The sequence below is a fragment of the Kogia breviceps genome, chromosome 4, assembly GCF_026419965.1.
Source record: "Kogia breviceps isolate mKogBre1 chromosome 4, mKogBre1 haplotype 1, whole genome shotgun sequence".
Taxonomy (NCBI): domain Eukaryota; kingdom Metazoa; phylum Chordata; class Mammalia; order Artiodactyla; family Physeteridae; genus Kogia; species Kogia breviceps.
In genome coordinates this window covers 7701899-7725947 of record NC_081313.1, presented here as the reverse complement: position 1 = coordinate 7725947, position 24049 = coordinate 7701899, and the positions used below count along the sequence as shown (strand labels likewise).

The 24049-nt window shown below is 44.4% G+C and overlaps 1 protein-coding gene, 1 long non-coding RNA gene and 1 other non-coding gene across 7 annotated transcripts in view; 1 reads left to right on the top strand and 2 right to left on the bottom strand.

Moving 5' to 3' along the window:
- Nucleotides 1–4580: 4580 nt before the first annotated feature.
- Nucleotides 4581–8940, bottom strand: LOC136794151 (uncharacterized). Its single transcript, XR_010840515.1, has 3 exons — nt 8596–8940; nt 6031–6171; nt 4581–5876 (listed from the first exon to the last, which is right to left on the bottom strand). It is a non-coding gene; the product is annotated as an uncharacterized lncRNA (long non-coding RNA).
- On the bottom strand, nt 6271–6340 carry LOC131756511 (small nucleolar RNA SNORD123). Its single transcript, XR_009335685.1, has one exon. It is a non-coding gene; the product is annotated as a small nucleolar RNA SNORD123 (small nucleolar RNA).
- A 103-nt stretch (nt 8941–9043) lies between the features above and the next one.
- The window catches only part of SEMA5A (semaphorin 5A), a 491583-nt gene continuing 476577 nt past the window's right edge, over nt 9044–24049 (top strand). For 2 of the 5 annotated variants that reach the window (XR_010840079.1, XM_067030792.1), the window contains exon 1: nt 9131–9538. The gene's annotated coding sequence lies outside the window, so the exon portion shown is untranslated. Of the gene's footprint in view, nt 9539–10694; nt 10837–24049 lie in introns of those variants that run through there. The other 3 variants (XM_067030787.1, XM_067030788.1, XM_067030789.1) reach the window with 3 other exon arrangements.

The following is a 24049-nucleotide window of genomic DNA, read 5'->3' as shown; positions in this document are numbered from 1 at the left end:
TAAGGAACCTCCAAATTGTTCTCCATAGTGGCTGTATCAATTTACATTCCCACCAACAGTGCAAGAGGGTTCCCTTTTCTCCACACCCTCTCCAGCATTCATTGTTTGTAGATTTTCTGATGATGCCTATTCTAACTGGTGTGAGGTGATACCTCACTGTAGTTTTGATTTGCATTTCTCTAACAATTAGTGATGTTGAGCAGCTTTTCATGTGCTTCTTGGCCATCTGTATGTCTTCTTTGGAGAAATGTCTATTTAGTCTTCTGCCCATTTTTGGATTGGGTTGTTTGTTTTTTTTAATATTGAGCTGCATGAGCTGTTTATATATTTTGGAGATTAATTCTTTGTCAGCTGCTTCGTTTGCAAATATTTTCTCCCATTCTGAGGGTTGTCTGTTCGTCTTGTTTGTAGTCTCCTTTGCTGTGCAAAAGCTTTTAAGTTTCATTAGGTCCCATTTGTTTATTTTTGTTTTTATTTCCATTACTCTAGGAGGTGGATCAAAAAAGATCTTGCTGTGATTTATGTCAAAGAGTGTTCTTCCTATGTTTTCCTCTAAGAGTTCTATAGTGTCTAGTCTTACATTTAGGTCTTTACTACTAGTCTAATAGGTAAGAGGTTTTTTAAAATGATAAATATATGTTGAATTTTATCATTTTTTAAACATCTTTATTGGAGTATAACTGCTTTACAATGGTGTGTTAGTTTCTGCTTTACAACGAAGTGAATCAGTTATACATATACATATGTTCCCATATCTCTTCCCTCTTGCATCTCCCTCCCTCCCACCCCTCTAGGTGTTCACAAAGCACAGAGCTGATCTCCCTGTGCTATGCAGCTGCTTCCCACTGGCTATTTTACATTTGGTAGTGTATATATGTCCATGCCACTCTCTCACTTCGTCACAGCTTAATCTTCCCCCTCCCCATATCCTCAAGTCCATGCTCTAGTAGGTCTGTGTTTTATTCCCATCCTACCACTAATCTCTTCATGACATTTTTTTTTTTTTTTAGATTCCATATATATGTGTTAGCATACGGTATTTGTTTTTCTCTGACTTACTTCACTCTGTATGACAGTCTCTAGGTCCATCCACCTCACTACAAATAACTCAGTTTCATTCCTTTTTATGGCGAGTAATATTCCATTGTATATATGTGTCACATCTTCTTTATCCATTCATCTGTTGATGGACACTTAGGTTGCTTCCATGTCCTGGCTATTGTAAATAGAGCTGCAGTGAACATTTTGGTACATGACTCTTTTTGAATTATGGTTTTCTCAGGGTATATGCCCAGTAGTGGGATTGTGGGGTTGTATGGTAGTTCTATTTGTAGTTTTTTAAGGAACCTCCATACCAAAGCATACTTTGTAGTTTCTCAAATGATCATACAGTTTTCCTTTTTTATTCTGTTGATGAGGTGCTTTATATTGGTATATTTTCTAATGATAAAACATCCTTGAATTTTGGGGAGTTTGGTCTATGGTTTTTGTATTCATTGGAATAACTTTCATAGAATAGGGATTAATTGTGCCTTGAATATTTGGTAGACTCTTCCTAGAAAACCATGCAGGCCTGTTTGCCTGTTCTTTTTACTGATTCAGTTTCTTCAATGGTTATAAGTGTTTTTGGATTTTCATTTCTTCTTTAGTTAGTTTTCTAAAGCTGATTTTTTTTCTAGTGAGTTACATATATTTTCAGAGGTCTATTTTATTAATCTTTTATGATTTTTTAAAAACAGCTTTGGTATTGTCCATTCTCTCTACTATATCTTTATAGACTATTTCATTAAAATGTGATATTAACTACATTATTTTCCTTGCTCTGTTCTTTTTCTGGACTTTTGAGTTAGACATTTAGCTTGTTAATTGCAAGCCTTCTTAGAGTTCTCATCCCCCCAAAAAATCATTTTTTCTATTTCTTTAAATTTGTATCTATATGAGATGATGGATGTTCACTAAACTTACTGTGACAATCTTTTTATGATGTAAGTCAAATCATTATGCTGTACACCTTAAATGTATACAGTGCTGCATGTCAATTATAACTCAATAAAGCTGGAAGAAAAAAATTTCACTGCTTCCTTCCTAATATAAGCACTTAAGGCTAAATTTCTCCGTAAATAAGATTTTACCTATATCACATACGTTTTACATGTTGCATTTTTATGCAACATATGAATTTTTGTTATTTCCATTATGTCTTCTTTGTCACGTGCGTTATTAGAAATATGGCTTACAACTGACAAATATGAAGTTTTCTAACTTCTTTTTTAAATTATTAATTTGTAACCTAATCATGGTGCTAACTATTCAGAATTTATTGAGCCTTGCTTTGCAGCCCCAGACTTGATTAATTTTTCTAAATCTTGCACGAGCATTTGATATATCCATTAGAATAACCTTGCTAATTGTTTTTCTCAGGATATCTAAATTCATAAATTTTTTTTTCCTGTGGATCCATCAATTAGTGAGAGAAATATGCTCCATCAATGATTGAGGATTTGTGAATTTTCCTTACAATACTGTAGATTTTTACTTTTTATATTTTGAAACTCTTTTTTTAGTTGTGTACGTATTTGTATTTCCTAATGAACTGAATCTTTTTTAGATAGTAAATATTTTTACTGAAAAATATTTTAATCTAAATATCTGTATTTCTGATATTAGTATTTGTAAACTAGCTTTATTCTGACTGATGTTTGTTTGGTGTATTTTTCCCTTTGTGTTATTGTGCTTTCTGATATAACTAGATTTTATATATTTACTTAATTTCTTCTAGTTTTTCTTTCTACAATATTTTTCTTTACACTTGTCTTCGTTCCCGTTCCAGCCTTCTACTGGCTTGATCAAGTTGTCTTTATTTCATCTTTTTTCCTCTCTACTGTTTCAGAAGATTGTATCTGTGGCTGTTCTTTTGCAATTACGATTACTATCCTTGATATTTTAACAACTGTGTATGAGTTAACTTCTAAAGTTAAATATTTCTGCTTTTTCCTGGAATCTTACTCTCTTCCCCCATTTTCTTGTTAGTCACTACTCATCCTTGCAATGTCAGCTCAAATGCCACCTTCTCAATGATGCCTGTTCTGACTCCCCAGACTAAAGCAGACACTCCTAAACTTGCCTTTCATAGCACTTCCCAGGGCTTATGCTGACATACTTGTGAGGTCAGTCATTGATTCCCACCACCCCAAGGTAATTCTGAAAGGGCGGGCATTGGCTATGCTGCTCTCCCTTCTACTCAACCTGCATCCAAGTGCCGGGCACATGCCAGGCAACAAGCTATACTGAAAGCAGAAAAGCAGTGTGGGAGGGACGGATGGAGAGAAGGAGGGCTGCATGGGTGGTAATGCTGAGAGATGAACCTGCAGGGATGCTGGATCTGGAAGAGTCTTACATGTTCTGTCAGTTAGAAATCCCATTCTTCTGCGAAAAGCAGAATAGAGACAATGATGGATAAAACAGAAGGGAAAGTCATTTCTTTTTCATGTTATGAACCCTGCAGGCAGCAATCCCGGGCTGATGAGGAGGCTCCGTAAAATCACTAGGGATTCAGGCCTTTTTTTTTGTTTTTATTTCTTCCCAGCTTTACTTTCCTTAGCTCATGGCTTATATCCTAAGGTTACCTTACAAGTCCAAGATGGTGGCTGCAATTTCAACTATCACAACCAAGTTCCAGGCAGGAATATGGAAGGGGGAGGGAAGGGCAGGAAAGAGTACACCCAGGTAGGTGTTGCCTCTCTTTATGAAGCCTTCCTTGGAATCCCAGGGACTTACATCTTATTCGTCATGGCTAAGTTCCACGGTCAAACCTAGGTGCAAGAAAAAAAATTATTCTCAAAGTCAGGAAGATTGCAGTTTAAATATAATCAGGGGGTCTGTGTTATTAAGGGTGATGGGGGCAGGGGTTGCTGTTTGCAGATGATCACTGTGGTGTAGTGATATAGACTAGGGGTGACAGGGAGACAGGTAAGAGGAGGGGTTGGTATTTTGGGTGAGAGAAGTTGACATTCTGCATTAACGCAACAATAACGGGAATGGAAAGGAGGGTCTGAAATGAGATTTGACAGACGGTGCGACAGGATCCTTAACAGTTCATCTTCCTGCTGATTTGCTTCAGAAGACACTTTGCCTACTGGTGTAATTTCACTTAGTAGATATTCTTTTCATTGAACTCAAGATCATTATGAGTTGATCTCCCTGGTAAATGATGGAATAAACTAAGACAGACTAACTTGTGTTTCTAAATCTATGTAGGATAAGCATTGTTTTTTAAAATATATTCCCAAATGTACTTATTTCCCCACCAAAGCTCTATTTCCAAAGACAGAGGAATATAGAGGACATTGATTAGTAAGTATCAAACATATATTTTAAAAAGTACAGTCGTTCTTTGCTTATAGATACTCAAGATATATACAAGGCTCAATGTCAGAAAATTACCCTCAGGAGTGTTTTATCTCCATGCTACAAACCATTTGCATTTCCTCTAGGTATTCCCACAATCTTTTAAACTTAGCATTCCCCCCCCACCCCCACCGCCCATACAATACTTATAAAAAGGCGACTTGAGGTATTTTGAGCATACCGATTTTATTTTAAGGAAAGTGGGTTGCTAGAAAAATATATCTAGACATTTAACCATAAACACAAGGAAAAATACTTCGGATTTCTAGAATACTTTGGTCTTCTGGATACATAGCTGAGGTAAAACACATCTTTTATTAATAGACACTTACTGAAAGTGAGATTAATTACTAAACTTTTCTAAGTAAAAAATAAGCGAGCATTTCTTGTTGAATATATGCTCTGATTGTTGTACCGTTGAGTTCTTGCTGAGGTCCGCAGTAGACAGATTTTAAGCAGGCTGTTCCCTTGAACGTGGCTGTGAGGTCTGGGAAGGTGGTTTTCACCTGTGAAGTGAGATCAAGAGAGCTCATCGGCGAGCAGAGCTCACCCGGATGGTGCGAGGGCCAGGTTACTCTGTGCTGACCCGCACGGAGCAGCCGCCAGTGGCAAAGCATGTTCACCTCACCAGACGTGGGAAGCTTGAAGCAGGCCCTGGATGGACTTGGGTGGAAACTGAGACTTCAGAGAAGGGGACACGATGGAATGTCCAGTGCACAGACTGCCAGAGCGCTGGTGCCCACGTGGTTCACCTGGTCCTTCCATTTCACGTCCAGGAAATTGCACTTTGTCCCATGCCCCCGCCCATTCTCAGATGTGCCGTAACTATTCTTTCTATTCTGTCCTAGTTTCTGGGCTGCTTTTTTTGAATAAAACTGGTCTGCTTACCTCTGCCAGGGGAGTGGGCTGCTACACTAAAAGGGGAGTGAGTGTTTCTTGGGTTAAAAAAAACCTGAAGAGTTTCTGGGGAAGCTCAAGGGATGTGAGTAGGAGCTGATGACTCCCTGAACTCTCCTCTCTTGGTGATTCTTCATCTGTAAAAATTCTGGGGAGCATCCCAATGTCACCTGCAACCTTAATCATGGGTCTTCCAAATACTAAAAATTGGTGAACAAAAAGCAGTATTGCACAATTTTAGTGATGCTCAGATATCTTTTTATCGATGTTTGGCCATTTTAAGAAAAAAAAAACTGATGTGGTTGATCAGATGATCCAGCAGTTGTTTCAATTCTCTCTCTCTTTTTTTTTTTTTCGTTACGCAGGCCTCTCACTGTCGCGGCCTCTCCCGTTGCGGAGCACAGGCTCCGGACGCGCAGGCGCAGCGGCCACGGCTCACGGGCCCAGCCGCTCCGCGGCACGTGGGATCCTCCCGGACCGGGGCACGAACCCGCGTCCCCTGCATCGACAGGCGGACTCTCAACCACTGCGCCACCAGGGAAGCCCTGTTTCAATTCTTAAATGCCGTGGATCTAAAAGAAGGAAAACAGGGGTGAAAAGAGAACATATGTTGATGGTGATTGTAATGTGTTCCTGCCTCATTGGTAGGAAAATCCAGTTACGATGTAAATGTCTAGAGTCACAACTTCTGGGCTGAAGTTTTTCATGATATTAATATAATCTCACCGCATTGTAAGGATCACAAACAGCATGCTTTCCCTTTAAGGTCACTTGTGATCTACAGCAGCATCATGATCTCTTCTGGGTGATGTTCTCTGCAGCCACTTCCCGGCTTCTCTCCTCTAAGGTGGCAGTTTAACCATGTGGCTGGAATTCAAGCACAAGGGAGGGAAGTAAAGACAAGACAAAATCAATTCCTTATTTCAGAGACATAAGAGATCCTTCATAGTTCCACCCAGAAACTGAGGTGAATCAGGAAATGGATGGCGTTTTTCAAATCACATGAATCAGCGCCCCAGAATTCATCATTTCCACCACATGTTTGGTTGGATTTCTCATTCTTTTACATTAACTGCATGGCTTACCTAACACAGTTTAGGGAAAGCTATGATTTCATTTTGAAAGGAAGAGAACTAAACAGTTTTGTTTTGAAATGGTCACCTCCAGTTTTGACTGCGATGCGTAGCAGCTTAATGCCAGAATTTCTTCAGTGAGCAGTTCTAAGGAAAAATCCCAGAAATTGCATTTGGAAAATGGAAACAACTGTGGATCCTTTTAAATAATTTTTGTTGTAGAGAGCCTACTTCTGTGTTGGGCCCTGGGTGAGTATTTCACTTATGTCACTTTCTTTTTCCTTTAATGTTTACAAAGGACCTATGTGACATCAGGTTTGTTTAAGCTCCTGATGAAGAAACTATACCTCAGAAAAGTTCAGGAACTTTCTGCAGGTCACAAGGCAAAATCATGACTTCAGTTTAGTTCCATTTTGCTTTAAAACTAAGGATGCACCCTAAATTATTATTTGGTTTCTCCTATTCCTCATTTTTATTATTAATGTATTTATAATTCATTATCACTATAAATACATACTTTAATAATGCTTTGGTGTAGTCTGTAAAGTACCTGTAAAATCGAACCCCCAAACATACCCATAAAGTTACATAACTTACTGAGTTAAATGTTACTAGCCCTCGTGGGTTATGGAGTAGATAGCTACTTCCTTCCCACTGTTTAGCTCTCCATATGCAGAGAATTTTTTTCTTTTTTAATGCCTTTAACTGTAGTGTTGAGGGGCAAAGAACAAGGAGTAGTGAAACACATTTGGGTTCTAGTTTCTTTCTCCCTTTGCCCTGGCGTCTGGAGGATACAAGGTCTGCATATCCACCCAAGGGTTGCAAGGTCAGGTGTAAGGCAGTGTCCTCCCTCCCCTCCCCACCTCCCCAGGGACAGAGCAGCTGGGCCAGACCTTGGCCAGCCTCCTCCTCCCGGGGGAGCGCTCCTGGGCCTCTGTGCCACGTAGACAGGAGAATCGGAATGTCGGGAATGGAGCTAGTGCCCCACGTGTCAAGCACAGAAGGAGGCATGTTAAGCTTTTCATTAAGGTCCCAGGAGGCCGGCAGCTGCCAGGCACCAGGCTGAGTGCTCCCTGAACAACCCAAGGAAGAATGCGCCTCCCGAGACCCGCTCAGCTACTGACACTTCCTCCGGACGTCTTAAAGGAAATCCGAGTGAGGCCTTGAGTACCCACAGCAGCTCCATCATCAGCGCTACAGAGAGACTGGAGTTCTGAGGCTGGGCTGAGCTTTCATTTAATTCTTTTATTAAAAATAAAAGAATTTACTTTCTTTTAATTCTTTCATTTAATTCTTTTATTAAAAATATATTTCTAGAAAATAAAGACAAATCAATGTCAATTTGTTTTTCGATTGTTTTTCTCTTGGATCTGCGTGGCTACAGCGGGAGCCACGACACCTTGCAGCCAGAGATGGGTTCTTTGTCTTGTAGATGAACTCAAGGGCACAGTCTAGGGCACGCTGGGCCACTCCCACTATCGGGAATCCCGAGACCCGGCCACTGGCCCTGGAGCGGCTGTTTGAATGTGGGCCGTAGAGCTTTCCATTGTCACTGCGGTAAGAGGGTCGTGGTGGGACGTTCATGAGTTTCCTAACGCAAGGGAAAGTTGAAAGCCACCCTTTGAGGCCGAGATGGAGAAAAAAGGGCCCAGAGAGACTGTTCCCCACCCCCATCCAGAAGGAAAGGGTCAGGCGCGGCCCTACAGCTTTCCCTACCGAAGTTTTGCAACAGAGTATCAACAAATTTTGCAACAAATTCCAGGAGTCTTGAAAGGTACTCTGCTTTCCAATTACGAATCTCTTCAGCTGAGTACTCGCTCGATAAAGGTGAAAGATCCGGCAAAAGGGCAGCAAGTATCAATAACATTTGCCCCATAATTGGACGAGATGACTTTGTCCATCTGGGGGTCCCTCTCTTAACGCTCAGCGTGGCCACCTGGGGAGCCCCTGACCCGCCTCCCTTGTTCGCCGCATCTGTGCGTTTCTGTAACTCAACTCTGCTGAAACTGACCCGATCTAGCCGGGATGCGCACCCCCACATCGCTCCTCCAAGAACCCGCAGCAACTCCCTCGGTCTTTAAGAAGTTTCCAGCTCAGCGCGCGCAGGAGGATGTCGCACAGAAAGAACAAAATCACAGAGTCGGGGTCGGGAGGACCCCGCGGCCCCTGCCCCCGCTCTCATCCCACGGCCGGGTTCAGCCGGGGGACGCGCACGTACCTGGAGCTGAGGCCGGCCGAGTGGCGCGCCACATCTCGGGTCTCCGCCCGCGCTGCCTCCGGCCCTACTCTCCCCCGGCCCCCTCCCCCCGCAGCAGCCACGTCGGAGCTGCGGGACCTGGGGCGGAGGAGCTACAGAAAGTCTCTGCGAGGCGGGGGAGAGGGAGTCCCTGAAAGTCCACGCTCGGGCGCAGTCGCACTGGGCAGGCAGCAGTGGGGCCCCCGGAGTCCAGGGGGACGCCGGGGGAGAGGAGGGGGTCCGGTCCCGGGAAGGGGAGGTGTCAGGGGAGGGGCCCAGGGAGGTCAGGCACGGGGTGGGGCGCTCGGGTTTCGGCGGGGCTGGGAGGAGGAGGAGGCGAGGAGGCGCGGAGGCGGAGGCGGGGGCGGGGCCGGGGCGGGGCCGGGGGCGGGGCGACGCGGCCTCGCGCTCCCAGCCCGTGCTCCCCGCGCAGCTCTACTCGCCGGGAAGGCGGCGCCGGCGGCGGCTGCTCTCCCTGCGTCGGCTCCCGCGCGCCGCGCTCCCGCCGCGGGTGGGCTCCGCAGCCCCCGGCCGCTCGCGGTCCCTCCCCGGCGGCGGCCCCCACCCTCCACTTCTCTCGGCTGGCGCGGCCCGGCCCTTGTGGCCCACCCGAGGGGCTCCCCTCTCCCACTCGGGCTCCTCTGCGGAGCCGGCTGAAGCACCCAAATTTGCCTCCTCGCCCGACGACCCCGTTGGGCGCGAACCTGCTCAACGCCGCTCCGGCCGTGCGCCCGGGGACGGTGCGCCTGGCGCTCGAGCCGGCGCCCCAGCCCGGAGCGCAGCGAGTTGGGGGTGGCTCTGGGCAAGTGGCGGGAGGCGGCGGCTGCTGCCTCGACTTCCGTCGCCGGGCGCTGAAGAAGACCCTCAGAGCCACTCCGGGTCCCCGGCGCTGGATGACCAGCACGAGGAGCGCGCCTCCCACCCGGTGAGCGACCCTGCGCCCCGTCCCCGCGTGGCCGTAGCCGCAGCCCCGACCGAGCCCTGTTGGGGCCAGGCCCCGGGGGCGGCAGTGGTCGGCGGGTGGGTCGAGTCGATCTCAGGCCGGGTCGACCTGCCGGCACTGGGCGGGGGGCAGCCCGGGGGCAGGACAGGACTACCGTCAGTGCAGGGTCGCGCACAGTTGAGCTCGTACACGGGCTGGAAGTTTGTGTCTCTGCCTTTGCAGAGGTCTGAGTGTGCAGAGGTGAGGAGCGGAAGCGGCCCGGTGGGCGCCCGGGCGGTGGGAGAGAGGGCACCCCTTCCCAACACCTCCATAAGGTGCGCAGTGGAGGTCTTTGCACGCAGCCGGCGCGTGTTCAGGCTCGCATCGTCGGGAGCTAAAGGCAGGGGTCCGGGTGGCCGACACTTCGCAGTCCCGTAATCGCCGCCTGGGGCAAGGTTTTTCTGGTCGAGTTACTGGGGCTTTGCGGCGCCCGCGAGAACCCGGGAGGCGGTGGGACTTGGGCTCAACTCCACCGAGCGCTTTGGTTAATGAGGGAGACTGAGGCTGGCGGTCGCCCTGAACTCCGCGGCCAGGGCTGTAGGGGCCTGGGGAACCACTTGCTCCATGGGCTGTAGCCAGGCCAGTCCCTTTCCGCGGGCATTTCTACGCCGCTCCACGATTTCGCATCCCCTGGCTCAGGATTTCGGGGCCGGAGGTAGATCTGGGCGCCGGAGGGAAGACGTGCGAGGGAGCCGCCGCCGAGGAGTGATCTCTCCGGGATCGCTCCCCGCGGCGCTCGGTGCCCGGCCTAGCGCAGGCAGATCCCGATACCCCGGGCTTTGGCGGGAAGCGCGTTCACCTCCTCGCCCTTTCCTCGCTTTGTACCTGGATGCGGCTGTTCAGAGTTGGGATTTAACTTTGCTGCGCTTGCGGCGTCCCCGGGATCCCCGGCAGGGAGCGCTGAGAGCGAGCGCAGGAAGAGGGCGAGAGGATGCTAGAGGCGCTCTGTGCTGGGAGAGGGGGTGGAGGTCCGAGTCAGCAGAGCGAGACCAGGCGGATCTTGCAGTGATTTCACAGAGGTGGAGGGTGGTGAAGGAGTTGATCTGTTGACCTGAGGGAGCCGTCGGCCTTGTGAGAAGAAGGGACAAGGAAAGGTGGTTTCCAAACTCAAGGCCCTTAAGGAGAAAGACTCCTTTCAGAGACAAACGTATCCTTGTAAACTCTTCCTGTTTGTGCGTCTGTCTTCCTCCCTGTGACCGCTGTACTTACTCAGAAAGAAATCGAAATTGAGTGAAGATAAGGTGAGTTATGTTGAATATTGACATTAAGTTCTCAGGTGCACATTAGTTAAAATGCCAGGAGTTACAAATAATTGTCGCATCTTTCTTTTTTAATTGAGGTTTATGTTGAATCTTGTATTTAAGCAGAACAATTGTATGTCACAGCTTATCCAGAAGAGTTCTGTCATGATGGCCACCTTTGGAAACGACAGATATGTTATTAATTATAGAGTTAGTCACCTTTGGAAACGACAGATATGTTATTAGAAAGACAAAAACAGACTTTACCCGGGAAGTTTTTTTTTTTGTGGTACGCGGGCCTCTCACCGTCGCGGCCTCTCCCGTTGCGGAGCACAGGCTCCGGACGCGCAGGCGCAGCGGCCACGGCTCACGGGCCCAGCCGCTCCGCGGCACGTGGGATCTTCCCGGACCGGGGCACGAACCCGTGTCCCCTGCATCGGCAGGCGGACTCTCAACCACTGCGCCACCAGGGAAGCCCACCAGGGAAGATTTTTAACACCTAATTAGGATTGCTAAATTAATTGTTAGTTAATGCCACTTTCATTATTGAAGAGAGGGTAAAATTTATCATACACTATTTTGAGTGACCAATTCACACTTTCAGTTCAAGCAGATAATACCTTAACTTGTGTATCATTTAAATAAATTTTCCTGTCCATGTCTGCGTTTACTGCAGAGGAAACAGGGATTTTGTACCCCCAAAGATTTTTTGCCATGCTTGTCTTAAATGAAAAAGCAGTCCGAAGTGTAACTGCTTGGGCCCCTTGAAGCAGATTTCTTTTTTCTTGAGTTTCTTTCTTGCAGAAACTTTGCCACGAAATCGCAGCTCATCCACAGTGCTGCACGGGTCACACTCATCATTTGCACACTCTTGGAATCGTGGGGGTGATGAACTGGCACCTGCTTTTACATGCTTTTAGCCTTGTATGTACTTCCTTAATAGGGGGAAGGTGGATGATGCTAATCATTTTATGACTTTTACAAACTGCACTAACTTATTTGGTTGTTTTCATGGCAAACAGCTGTGAGATTCCTGCTGTGAGCAAAGACTTTGGTCTCCTGGGTGGTAAAGCTTGCCTTTGTCCAAAAGAAGTTTCTGAGATGTTCAAAACTTGGTACAAATAAACCCATGCTCTTCACTGCCGTCTCCTTTTAAAACGATTTCTTCTTCATGTCCGGATAGAATGAAACATAGAAACATATAGCGCAGCGGCTGTTAAAAGATGTCGGCAAGTGGGGGCCTGATGAATTAGCACGTTCTAAACTTTTGCTTAAGTTTTAGCGTTTGTAGACCTTCTGAATCCCCTTCACAGCTTTGCAGTGAGAAATCTTGCTTCACTTTAGATTCTTGATCGGAGATGCTAAAAAGCAGCCAACTTTTCTCTGTGTTGTATGCTAATTGCTCAAAAGAACAGAGGCTAGTTCCTTGGGACTCTCTCATATGCCCCTGATACTAGAGAGAGCTGCTTAGCTGAATCATTACATAATTTTTATTAACTTCGTGACTATTTTTAATGATTCCAAATGTCTGTTTTTGTTGTTATAAAGTCATTGAAATTAAGGCTTTGCTTCTGATATCCATACGGGAAAGTGGCAGAGGGGAGTGCAGACCTTCCTTAAAGGTACAGCCAGAGGTCTAAAGGCATTCCATTATGTAAACAAGTGATCAGCAACTCTAGAGTTAACTAAGGTTAGGAACTAATCCCTAACAAGAAATTTGGGTCACAGAATCCTCCAGTTTGTGAGACAGAACAAGTTAATTAGTTTATAATATGTCAGAGTCAAGGATTCTGTTTTTGGAGTAGTCTATGCACAGGTGTTTGAGAAAAGACCCACATCCTGCAGTAAAATTCCCCGTAATTCTTGATTCTAAAATCACACCATATTTGTGTTTAAAAATGCTCCTGACATTGTTGCTACAGGTACGCAGACAAATTGCTTAGAGTATAATTGTAACACCAAAGTGACACGTTTTTATGTTTAGAGTTAAATAAAAAATTTTCAAAATGTAGCTTTTGCCCTGGAGCAAATTGAGTTACACCGAAGTGCAAAGTGTGTGTGCGCGGAACCTGGTACATTTCTGCCCACACGCGTCTATTTGCATATTTATACAGAGAAAGCGAACGATCTTCTTGAGTCCTAAGATGAGTACACATAAGCACTTTAAGTTATTTAAACTATCTTTGTGTACTGTTGTTGGTAACGTAGACATTTTCACATATGTGTCCGGCAATCTTTTAGAATTGAGATGCAGAAGGTTTGTTGGAAATTACTGGCTTTTATCACTCTGCTTGCTGCCTTGTAGAAACGATCAGCTGTAGAGAGGGGGCAAAATCTGCTGTCTCTAATTCCTGCACAAATCGGTGGCATCTTAAAGATAAATTCAACAGGTGAGGAGTAGCTAGTTCATTGGGAAGCAGTTTGAAGAAGCAGCTTTTGTTGTGCTTGATAAAGATATCACTGATTTCTTTGATGAATTTATCGGGTACTGGTTATCTTAGATATATATAGAATCAATTTCTAATGGCAAGAAAAGAGGAAAAAAATTAAAGTAAGCTGGAATATACGTAGACAAACTTGTTTTGATTCAGAATTTATGCTAAACAGAACAAAGCAAACGAAAACTTGATCCAAGAGAAGGTCCAGTATAACAAGTAACTTACTATAACTTACTGGTATTGACACAATTAATCTTTGCCATCGAAAGGTTCTAGAGCTAGGGAAACTTGGCTCTGAATTTCACAAGAGTATTCTGAAGCGACTTCAAAGACAAGTTATATAGTTCCCTGGGGTGTGACATTTAAAATAGGATGAACCCAATGGTGGGCTCAAGAAAACAACGTTTTCTCAAAGGAATTGCTGTTGTCTTTGTCTTTTTCTTTACCTTCCTTTATTATCCAAGATTAATGGTTGTTTGACAAGAGCAAAGTTGAGCACTTTACTTCTCTTTCCTAAGTTTTAAAGTATATTAGCTTAGTACTGTTGCATTTGGAAAAAAGTAAATCATTCCATTCTTTATTCCTTTTTTTCCCTACGTGCACTAGAATTGACTTCCTGATTAATATTGAAAAATATTATATTTTAAAAGAGAGTAAAGTTTTAGAGGGTGAATTTCTTTTATTTCTGGAAGGCCATGAACTCACTAATCTTTATCTTCCCATCTGTCATTCATTACTTGTCACCATCTCTCTGGGGAATCATCTACACTAGGATTCACGTAGGATGATGAGGAGGTACACATTGGTACAGTTTTGTTTTATGTTGCATTTTTATTGTCCATTTGAGAGTAGATTACATTACTGCAATAGGTAACTCAATTACAGATATGTATGATAAATAACCAGGAGACTGATGCTATCCGAAGGCAACTCTACTGGAGAAATAATACTGTATTTGCTGAGATGTGAAATTAAATAAGTTCTAGGCAAGTGACAATCAGGATTGAGCGAGGACAAATTGTTCACAGGAAATAGAGCCTCTTTCAATCAGTTCAAATTCACCCAACATTTGGCAACAATATGATATGCCTATGCAAAGAAAAACAAGAGTCAAAAAAAAAAAAAAGCAGTAAGAAAAATTCTGCTAAGCCGTCTCCTATAAGTTGTCTGCAGAAACGTAAGATGGTTAGTGCCTGCTGTAACTTCCCGGAAGAGATCCATTTCTCACCAGCTGACCCCAGTACAATTCCATACAAAGAACGTCCCTTTCTGTAAAAGAAACTGGAGATGTGACACATCTTGGGGAGGGCTTGCAAAGCTGTGCTCAGTCAGCCACCAAGGATGCAGCTGCCCGGCGGCCAGGACTACTCAAGCACTCAGTGCCAGGCCAGCGTCCCCGACGGAGGCCAGGGACGTTTATGGCTGGACCTCCTGCAGCCAAATGGGCTTTAGCATCACACCCGGCTTCTGTGATTCCTTTTACAGGGCTGGGATTTAGATCCGCTGTAAAACGTTACCGATTGTGAAGCTGAGAACGTTGTTTGTAGCTGTGGCATAAAGCAAAAATAATTGCTCTGGATGTTAACCTTCCTTTCTTTGTTCAGCAGACATTGCTCTTAAGCCACGGTCATGCCGTCAAGGTACATGTGGGAACTGAGTACGAATTTGCTTCTGAGTTGCCTGTCAAGTCAATTCCTGCCTGTTCTAGCTGTGGACTTGGCTTTGGGAAAGTTAGTGCTAGGAAAGCTGGGTAGGATAAATTACAAGAAGCCCTGGCTTTAATAGAGTACCTGCCTAATTGGACAGGGCAGTTGGGAGAGGCCTCGGCCTCCAGTGAAGCACTGGATGGCCAGGGAGAGGTCCCCACGGGACAGGCCCGCCTGCTGTGCTGGAGGGATGTCGGCGGTGGTTGGACAGGTTGCAGGCCAGCTGGAGAGGGGGGTGGTGAGGGCAGCAGCAGTTGACAGTGGCGTACCTGTCCCCGTGTGACTGAGGGGTGTCAGCTAGAGGTCCTGGGAGGGCCCTGCACAGAGGATGCGGGCGGAGCATGTGGATGGACGTGGAGACGGCCAGGCAGCAGTGGTGTGTCAGGGTGCCAGGCCTGCATCGCCCCTGGGGGCCCTCACCTTAGAAGCAGGTCCTCCAGAAGATAGAAGGGGAGGAGGAGCCAGGAAGTGGGGTAAGACTTCCCGACCAGAGGGAGGAGCATGTCGGGTTGCTGCAACGCAACACGCTGTATTTCTTAAAGACTTTCACCAACAGAGAATGGAAGCTTAGCAGCCACGCAAGATTGCTGCTGGTGAGTCTTCCACGCCTGAAACAGCGCCTGGCACACAGGCTGCCCTGGGTTCATGCGTGTGGTGAGTGAATGAATTGGTAGATGCCTTTATGTGGTATATAAATAGTACAGACTGCGATATAGTGTCCTGGATAAAGGCTGTGACTTTGCTAAGACTTTGGGGGCCAACCGTGGAAGCTAATCACTATTTAGGTGGAGAAAAGTGTTTCATATACCCCCAGACTGATTCATTTGCACAGTCTTGAAATAAAGATGTCTTTGTGAGCCAAGGTCTGTGCACTTCACATATCCTAACACAGGGCTACTTGCACCGTTGTAAATCCTTGTTCTGTGACTTGGTGACCTTGTTGGACTTGGAGATTAGCATAAAACACTTTATGTGTATTTAAATAGTTTATGTGTATTAAAACATAAAAAAGTGAAATTCAGGGATGTTGTTTACTTATTGAGACCAGCTCCCCTCCCCTCGCCCACCCATAGGCACAAAAATTCCAGGGAATGTATTGTATCCTCATGATGTATTTTCACACATTACAGAGACTTTGAGAAGTTCTAGAATATTTTAGAACTAGGGAAGCCTTTCTGATTTTATTTCTGCGATGAGGCCCATAAGCCTTGTCACTTAGTTGGATTTATAGATTTAATAAGCTGAAACAGATGAGTGCATAAATAAAACGTGGTCTAGCCATACAATGGAGTACTATTCAGCAATCAGATGAATGAAGTCTTGATAGAGGCTGCAGTAAGCGTGAACTTGGAAACATTATGCTTCGTGAAAGGAGCCAGTCACAAAAGACTGCATGTCGTATGATTCCATTTATAGGAGATGTCTAGAAAAGGTAAACCTGTGAAGGCGGAAGGCGGATTCGCAGTTGCCTGAGGCTGGGGCTGCAGGTTGGAAGGCACTGCACGTGGGCAGGTGGGACTTCTCAGGGCAAAGGAAATGCTCTAAAACTGCTTTGTGGGGATAGTCACACAGCTCTGTACATTTACTAAGAAACATCGAATTGTGCACTTACAGTGTGTGAATGTTATGTCATGTAACCTACACCTCAGTAAAGTTGTTTACAAAAAAAGAAATCTGGGACATAATCTCTAGAGTACGTGAAACACCCGTGGCCTAAACAAATCCTGCTGTGTTTCCTGGGGATTGTGTCTGTGTTTCCAGGATTTTCACAAAGCCTAGTGCCTTGGCCATCAGATGCCAGGATGAGCAGCAACTCTTTGATCCCGCGGCACTTCCTGGGAAGTGTATCAGAGCTGTGACCTCTGTCATGAAAACAAGCAAACCCAAGTTGTTTCCAGATGAGACTACGGAACCGAATCAAATCCATTAAACCCATCGGCCCACCTGGCTGCTCAATGTTTGCTACACCCCGTTTCCCAGTCATTTGTTGGAGGATACTTCTCTTCTGCTGGTTTTATTGGTACATGGACATCGTTCCGGGAGGGTGGGTGGAAATCTTTGAAAACATACAGTCTCCTGATCTCATTAGAGCTGCAGGGTCTGGGACTCCCAGAGCATGGCTCTGCTTGCCAAGGGATGCTGCTTTCCTGGGATGGAGCAAAGTGCAGGACACCTGCTTCTGTATCCTTGTTCACTTAGCAGAGTTTTTGCTTCCCCTAGTGAGGTTACTTCTAACAGCCAGAGCCAGTGCAGAATGCAGATTTTTTTTAATTTTTTAATTTTTATTTTTTTTGTGATACGCGGGCCTCTCACTGTTGTGGCCTCTCCCGTTGCGGAGCACAGGCTCCGGACGCGCAGGCGCAGCGGCCATGGCTCACGGGCCCAGCCGCTCCGCGGCACGTGGGATCTTCCCGGACCGGGGCACGAACCCGTGTCCCCTGCATCGGCAGGCGGGCTCTCAACCACTGCGCCACCAGGGAAGCCCAGAATGCAGATTTTTGAATGCTCAGAGCCTGAATGGTTAACGTGGAGAGTGCCTTTTTTTTTTCCCCCATTAGAAGAAGAGCCATAGGATCACTTCTGGCTCTTTCCATTTTACTTTGACGTGCTTTTGCAGTTTAAAGCACGAGCTGAGATTGGGTTATGGGTAGAGATACATATGAATTGCCTATAATTTCACTCTCTTGCCCTTTCCTTCCCTGTTTCAACTCCCTCCCCCATGTGAAAGAGACTTGCCAGGCTTCGTCCAGGCAGTGGCGTCTCCAGTACCTGGCTCTTTGCTCTGGGGATTCAGAGCTGCTGCTGGATGCTGTGATATCATAGATATCATCGAGGGACATGCTCTTTGGCTCAGTCTTGTTCCTGGGCTGCTTCATGTTGACTCCTATAGGTCAGTCCTCATCTAGGTCAGTTACAAGTATGAGGGGAATGCGGTGGCTATTTAATTTCATCCCAGCATTTGTTTCACATCTGACTGTGCTCTCCAGCTGGGAGAAGCATGCATCAGCTTATCAGGTGAGAGAAGCACTTGTGAGAAGGCAGTGGGAAGAACCTCTCCATCCCTCAGCCTCGTGTCCCGATGGAAGAGATCCTAAGCCTTGGAGCTATGCTTCTCGAGGCCCTTCCTCTTCTCCACCTTGAACTCTCACTTCCCTGGCCCCTGGTCACAAAGCTGGTGCCAGGAAGGTGAGGATACCTGAACCCAGATGCTTGAGTTGACAATATTTCCCACTCTACCTGTCTATCCCCACTTTCCTTACAATGCACATCTGAAACCAGTGTAAATGCCCCTCGTGAATGGAAATTGTGCCGTAGTCGGGGGTGGGGCTGGGTGAGGGTGGAGAAGGGAGGTCCCGGAGCTCTGCACGTCCAGGCAGGGCGCATTGGCTGTCAAGGCTTCCCAAGCAGACTCCTAAGTCAGGCCTGGAGCCAGGTTTACTGCCTGTCTGCCGGCAGTGATGGAATTCCTAGCTTCTGTTGCCAGCTTGCGAAGGGAAATCATTCAGGAAACTGCAAGCTGGTGAGTAAGAATTGCAAAGATTCATTCACTTGAAAGCTGACGCCTGAAAATTTTATTTAAGTTCGAACAAATTCTCCAGGCCCGCCTGCTGGGTTTCCATCTCTTTGTGGTTTATCTCGGTGCAGAGGAAAGTCCGCGGTGGTAAAGGGCTCACGGTGGGGATCTTGGCGGACATGCCCCAGAGATGGTGCTGGCAGAGGGCCTTCTGGATGTCCCACACCTCACTTATCCCCTACCCGGGAATCTGTGCGGTAAGGTCTGCTTCTTCTGAACTCTGTGGAGTAAATACCAGTGCTTGGACGTTAGTTGCTAAAGCTGTAAACCCCATAGAGGGGAATAGTCAGTCTTCATAGTGATTAGACACCTTGTCAATTCAAATACGTTGAAGACACTTTTAAGAAGCGTGTCTGTCAATGAATTAATTGTTTATTGAGGGAGGCTCAAGGAAATGAATGCTGTGAACTTGGACCATGGCTAGAGGAGAGACTGACTTGCCCACCATGGGGAAGAGAATACAGAGAATAACATACCTTACGTTTTGATTAGGAAGAATGGTACTTCCCAAGGCCTACGCAGTATTTAAAAGGGACCTTTTTTTTTTCTCATGTAATGAAAATAATAACAGAAGATCACACACTTCAGATTCAAACCCACTTTAGAAGTATATTTGATTTATTTGTTTGGGTTTGTGAATGGGAGTAGTAGTAGCTTTGGAGTGAGTTTGGGAAAGAGAAGACCAGATAAACATTCTTCGTTTAATCTTTGGGACCTTGAGTTCCATGATGATCTTTCAGAAAAAGCTCAGTTTTTCTTCTGGTGGCCAATTACTTTGCTCTTTTCTGTCACGAGGGAAAAGAATATCATGGCCTCTTACCTAGTAAGTATGGATCCGAGGAGAAACTCAGTCAGGTGCAGATCTTGTTTCATACTTCTCCAGAGTGTCACCCAGATCTTTGTCCTCTGTCAGAACGCCCAGCTCCATCGGTGCATTGGTCTGGGGTCAACATGAAGAAGGGACACAGAAAGGAAGAGAGTGCCCCGAATGCTGGAAGTCCTTCTGCGCTCCAGGGAACGTCGGTTCCATTTAGTCTTTTTTTTTTCCTTTGAATAAATTCTATACTGACTGTTTCTGTCCTCCCCCCACAACCCAGACAGTGATCCTTTTTTGGCAAAAGCAATCACAGCTCTGATCCTTCCTTCATCAGCGAGCTTGTGAACTGCAGAAGAGCCACGGAGCACCGTGTCACACATTTGCGTGGGAGCACAGCCCCCGTGGACTGGGACACTGGCCGACCTGCCCCTTGGAGTGGGCGCCATGGAGGTTGTGACCCGCAAAGCGAGGCTGTGTGTTCACCCCCGGATGATCTGTAATCTGGAGTCTCTTTCATTTCTGGTGGTAGTGCGTGAACGTTGATGCAGGTTTTGGATTTGCCGCTAAGTGCCTTTCAATGGGCTTTTAATTTTGCGTTTTAAAATTAAAAGTGTATGTTTGCTGGAAGAATTGGCTTTGGGGCCCAGATTTCCTGCCCGGAGGTTGTTGGAGATGGGGCTAAGTGGGAAGAATAAAAATCGTGATCGGGAGGCTTGGCAAAAATCATCAAGAGGCCCGGGCAAAGGGCACGATTAGTGCACGGCTCAGATCGGGGACTGATGTGGGAGTCTCGCAGGGCCAAGTGCCCTTTGTGGGTTCTTCTTTAATTGCACTTCTGAGTGAACACCAGTTTAATTAAGCCTGCGGGGATGGACTTACGAAAACAAGTCAAAAGCACCTTAGGGAAGGCTGCTTGCTTGAAAGAGTATGGGAGCCCTCGTGTTTATCACTGTTACTCTTCAGGTCAGTGCTACCCTGTCTTTTTATTTTATTAAAAAATTTTTAAATTTTATATTGGACTATAGTTGATTAGCAATGTGGTGTTAGTTTCAGGTGTACAGCAAAGTGATTCATTTATACATATACATGTATTTATTCTTTTTCAAATTATTTTCTCATTTAGGTTATTAGAGAATATTGAGCAGGGTTCCCTGTGCTGTGCAGTGGGTCCCTGTTGGTAATCCATCTTAAATATAGTAGTGTGTACACGTTAATCCCAAACTCCGAATTCATCCCTCTCTGACCCCCACCTTTCCCCTTTGGTAACCATAAGTTTGTTTTCTAAGTTGGTGAGTCTGTTTCTGTTTGGTAAATAAGTTCATTTGTATCATTTTTTTTTTTTTTAGAATCTGCATACAAGTGATATATGATATTTGTCTTTCTCTGTCTGACTTAACTTCGTATGAAAATCTCCAGGTCCATCCATGTTGCTGCAGTGGCATTATTTCATTCTTTTTAGTGGCTGAGTAATATTCTCTTTTTTTGTTTGTTACAAGGTATTTATTTATTTTGAATTTTATTTTCTTTATATTTTTACATGGCAGGTTCTCATTAGTAATCCATTTTATATACACATCAGTGTATACATGTCAGTCCCAATCTCCCACTTCATCACACCACCACCACCACCACCACCACCCCCCTGCCGCTTTCCCCCCTTGGTGTCCATACATTTTTTTCTCTACATCTGTGTCTCTATTTCTGCCCTGCAAATTGGTTTCATCTGTACCATTTTTCTAAGTTCCACATATATGCGTTAATATACAATATTTATTTTTCTCTTTCTTTTTTTTTTCTCATTTTCAATCTATATTTTTCTAGTTAGATTTCTTAATCTATACAGATTATTATTATTATTTTTTTAACATCTTTATTTGAGTATAACTGTTTTACAATAGTGTGTTAGTTTCTCCTTTACAACAAAGTGAATCAGTTATACATATATGTTCCCATAACTCTTCCCTCTTGTGTCACCCTCCCTCCCACCCTCCCTATCCCACCCCTCTAGGTGGTCACAAAGCACAGAGGTGAACTCCCTGTGCTATGCTGCAGCTTCCCACTAGCTATCTAATTTACATTTGGTAGTGTGTATATGTCCCTGCCACTCTCTCACATCGTCACAGCTTACCCTTCCCCCTCCCCATATCCTCAAGTCCATGCTCTAGTAGGTCTGTGTTTTATTCCCATCCTACCACTAATCTCTTCATGACTTTTTTTTTTTTTTTTTTAGATTCCATATATATGTGTTAGCATACGGTATTTGTTTTTATCCTTCTGACTTACTTCACTCTGTATGACAGATTCCAGGTCTATCCACCTCATTACAATATTTTTCTCTTTCTGACTTACTTCACTCTGTATGACAGTCTCTAGATCCATCCATGTCTCAACAGATGACCCAGTTTTGTTCCTTTATATGGCTGAGCAATATTCCATTGTATATATGTACCACATCTTCTTTATCCATTTGTCTGTTGATGGGCATTTAGGTTGCTTCCATGACCTGGCTATTGTAAATAGTGCTGCAATGAACATTGGGGTGCATATGTCTTTTTGAATTATGGTTTTCTCTGGGTATATGCCCAGTAGTGGGATTATTGGATCATATGGTAATTCTATTTTTAGTTTTTTAAGGAACCTCCATACTGTTCTCCATAGTGACTGTATCTATTTACATTCCCACCAACAGTGCAAGAGGGTTCCTTTTCTCCACACCCTCTCCAGCATTTGTTGTTTGTAGATTTTCTGATGATGCCCATTCTAACTGGTGTGAGGTGATACCTCACTGTAGTTTTGATTTGCATTTCTCTAATAATTAGTGATGTTGAGCAGCTTTTCATGTGTTTCTTGGCCATCTGTATGTATTCTTTGGAGAAATGTCTATTTAGGTCTTATGCCCATTTTTGGATTGGGTTGTTTGTTTTTTCAATATTGAGCTGTATGAACTGTTTATATATTTTGGATATTAATCTTTTGTCCATTGATTTATTTGCAAATATTTTCTCCCATTCTGAGGGTTGTCTTTTCATCTTGCTTATGGTTTCCTTTGCTGTGCAAAAGCTTTTAAGTTTCATTAGGTCCCATTTGTTTATTTTTGTTTTTATTTCCATTACTCTAGGAGGTGGATCAAAAAAGATCTTGCTGCGATTTATGTCATAGAGTGTTCTGCCTATGTTTTCCTCTAAGAGTTTTATAGTGTCCGGTCTTACATTTAGGTCTCTAACCCATTTTGAGTTTTTTTTGTGTATGGTGTTAGGGAGTGTTCTAATTTCATTCTTTTATATGTAGCTGTCCAATTTTCCCAGCACCACTTATTGAAGAGACTGTCTTTTCTCCATTGTATATCCTTGCTTCCTTTGTCATAGATAATTTGACCATAGGTGTGTGGGTTTATCTCTGGGGTTTCTATCTTGTTCCATTGCTCTATATTTCTGTTTTTGTGCCAGTACCATATTGTCTTGATTACTGTAGTAATCTTTGTAGTATACTATACTTTGTAGTATACTTTGTAGTATAGTTTGAAGTCAGGGAGTGTGATTCCTCCAGCTCTGCTTTTTTCCCTCAAGACTGCTTTGGCTATTTGGGGTCTTTTGTGTCTCCGTACATATTTTAAGATTTTTTGTTCTAGTTCTGTAACAAATGCCATTGGTAATTTGATAGGGATTGCATTGAATTTGTAGAATGCTTTGGGTAGTATAGTCATTTTCTATTCATTTTCACAACGTTGATTCTTCCAATCCAAGAACATGGAATATCTCTCCATCTGTTTGTATCATCTTTAATTTCTTTCATCAGTGTCTTATAGTTTTCTGCATACAGGTCTTTTGTCTCCCTAGGTAGGTTTATTCTTAGGTATTTTATTCTTTTTGTTGCAATGGTAAATGGGAGTATTTCCTTAATTTCTCTTTCAGATTTTTCATCATTAGTGTATAGGAATGCAAGAGATTTCTGTGCATTAATTTTGTATCCTGCAACTTTACCAGATTCATTGTTTAGCTCTAGAAGTTTTCTGGTGGCATCTTTAGGATTCTCTATGTATAGTGTCATGTCATCTGCAAACAGTGACAGTTTTGCTTCTTCTTTTCCAACTTGCTTTTATTTCTTTTTCTTCTCTGATTGCCATGGGTAGGACTTCCAAAACTATGTTGAATAATAGTAGTGAAAGTGGACATCCTTGTCTTGTTCCTGATCTTAGAGGAAATGCTTTCAGTTTTTCACCATTGAGAATGATGTTTGATGTGGGTTTGTCATACATGGCCTTTATTATGTTGAGGTAGGTTCCCTCTATGCCCACTTTCTGGAGAGTTTTTATCATAAATGGCTGTTGAATTTTGTCAAAAGCTTTTTCTGCATCTATTGAGATGATCATATGGTTTTTATTCTTCAATTTGTTAATATGGTTTATCACATTGATTGATTTGCATATATTGAAAACTCCTTGCATTCCTGGGATAAACCCGCCTCATCATGGTGTATGATCCTTTTAATGTGCTATTTGATTGTTTGCTAGTATTTTGTTGAGGATTTTTGTATCTATATTCATCAGTGATATTGGTCTGTAATTTAATTTTTTTGGTAGTATCTTTGTCTGGTTTTAGTATTAGGGTGATGGTAGCCTCATAGAATGAGTTTGGGAGTGTTCCTTCCTCTGTAATTGTTTGGAAGAGTTTGAGAAGGA